General features: G+C 35.3%; 1 long non-coding RNA gene across 1 annotated transcript; it reads right to left on the bottom strand.

Annotated features, from left to right (window-relative positions):
• Positions 1–874: 874 nt before the first annotated feature.
• On the bottom strand, positions 875–2108 carry LOC136818063 (uncharacterized). Its single transcript, XR_010848197.1, has 3 exons — positions 2071–2108; positions 1677–1734; positions 875–1015 (listed from the first exon to the last, which is right to left on the bottom strand). It is a non-coding gene; the product is annotated as an uncharacterized lncRNA (long non-coding RNA).
• Between the last annotated feature and the right edge of the window lie 308 nt (positions 2109–2416).

Below are 2416 nucleotides of genomic sequence, written 5' to 3' on the forward strand. Positions count from 1 at the left end.
CTCTATCGTTTTAAAGTTCAGTTATTCAGGCCATATCCATTCCCCAGTCAGTTCTAGCAAGAACTCTATTAAATTCGTCACGTAAATCCGGGAAGGAAGTATATGCGGCAGATATTTCCAATAACGGAGCACATGTATGAGCAATGGGTCTACGTTGTGATCTGGTTGCAAATGCGATGAAAGAAATTTCAATTTTTGAGACAAGTACTACGTCAGCTCCCGTTGTAAAGTAAAGAAAGTTTTTCAAGGCGTTCATTTCCAGATTCATTACATATTCTTTCAAGTAAGAAAACACATCTCGTTCAGCCAAACTTTTAGGTTCATTTTGTAACAGTCTCACTACCTTCATGTTGGTTGGATCCTCTACAGCTTTGGCATCTGGCAATTTTTTTTTAAGTGGCGTGAGAGTGTTTTTCCATGTACATACCATAAGATAGGGTTTTTGCACTAACTCTTGCCTAGCTAGCTCCAAAAACACCCCGTAAACATTCATGCACGATACCTTCGTTCTGCATCGATATCTATCCAGGACCATCCAGAATGTTCTGAAAAAATTCGTCGTCGAATACATTTCATGTTTGGCCCGCTGTCAAAGCACTCGATACCAACCTTTCTTCAGTTTTGCTGATATACTCCAAAAATGCATCTAAAAGCATTTTGTCTGGCAAACTCTCGTCACCAAACAAACAATTGATCACAAAAGCCTTGCATAGAGTGAGTGGAAAATAGCCACAATCTAGAAACCCTTTTACTAAGATTAATCCAATAGTTGTCCATTCTTCGACGAAGTAGTCATGAACAACGAACTCTTTGCATGTTGCCTAAAAATCTTATGTCCAAAATTTCTCTCCAGAATGAAGTGTAAGCATCACGAACAACGCCAATACCTTCTCCAGTTTCTTCTTTGCCTGTACAATCGATAAGTTTGAATTGGATTTTCGATCTTATGTTTACGTTGGCAAATCCTTGTAACATATCTTCTGGCAATGTGGATCTCCTCAGACGAATTGTCACACTAAAAGCAATGAAATATTTTACCTGATAAACGGATGGGTCAAAATAAACGAGGGGATAAAAAGACAAAAAAAAATTAAAGTCGTCAAATTCAAAAAATTTTTGGTCCATTCGAAAGAGCATGAAAAACTGGTAAAGAAAAAGGTCACAACTTATATCTCTGAAAATGCATATATCTCTCATATATTAAGGAAATAAAGCATTATGACGTCATAAATGATGACGTCATCGAAAAATGAAAAATTGTCAAAATTCAAAAAATTTTCGCTCAACTTTAATTTTTTGTTGCTATGGTAACCAATGACGTCATTTTCCATGGCAACAGGGTTGTTAGAATTTTGTAACCCAAGATTTTCTTGATCCTTGAGGGGTCAGGGCATCAGATCAAAAGTTAGTTTGCTTGTAACAAATCTGTGCACACGAGAAGCTTTTTTGATACACGAGCCTGCACTAACTGTATACTATTAGCTTATTAGTTGCAAATAAATTTGGTGAGAAAGATGCCTTTTCTTTTTACTATTTCGGAAAATTTTTATAAAACAGCTCCTTCGGCAAGCAAAGGGGGAGGAAAATAGTTTTCTTGCCAGATCGATAGACAGTCAGAAAAGTTCAGATTCTAGCTCCACTAAACTTAAGTTGAAAAAATCATAAAACAAACTTACTCAATGTCTTCAACAAGGTCAATCAAATCAACCACTTGCTCTCCATTTGCTGCATCATCTGTAAAGGAAAATTATCTGTTAAAATGCAAATTTTAAATGAAGATATGATTAACTTTATTCTTGCCCCTGAAACGTAAGGTATATAGAAAACTAGCTGGTGCCTAGCGTCATGCGCCGTTATAGCTGTTAGTGAACACAGAAAAGCTCTGGCGATAGTATATAGCAAGATAAGAATCGAAACCATTGAAAACTGACTTGGAACTTAAGCTCCTGGACGAATATGGCTTTTTAAGAAGTATATTACAACACCCCCTATTTTTGCCTACTTATTTTCAAAAGACATTTATCAGTGCTTATTTTAAAGGTAAGGGCAAAACCATGTATATCAAGTTACCGTAAACTTCATTATTATTAACCAATTCAGGTGACACCAAACTTTCGTCAAAGATTGGGCCTAGAATAAAAAAAAACGGCGGTATAACAATAACAGCTTCATTAGAATTGATATCATTTTTGAAACGTATCCATAATTTTGATGTTACAAAATATTTTGAAAAACTTTCCTTCAGAATTCAACTTTTCTAGCGCCACCCTGCTAAGTAAGGTAAAAAAGAAGACTTTAATAATAATTAAAACCATGTATATCAAGTTACCGTAAACTTCATTATTATTAACCAATTCAGGTGACACCGAACTTTCGTCAACGATTGGGCCTAGAATAAAAAAAATATATATTTTGA

This window comes from Clytia hemisphaerica, unplaced genomic scaffold (genome assembly GCF_902728285.1).
Source record: "Clytia hemisphaerica strain Z4C2 unplaced genomic scaffold, Clytia hemisphaerica genome assembly, whole genome shotgun sequence".
NCBI lineage: Eukaryota > Metazoa > Cnidaria > Hydrozoa > Leptothecata > Clytiidae > Clytia > Clytia hemisphaerica.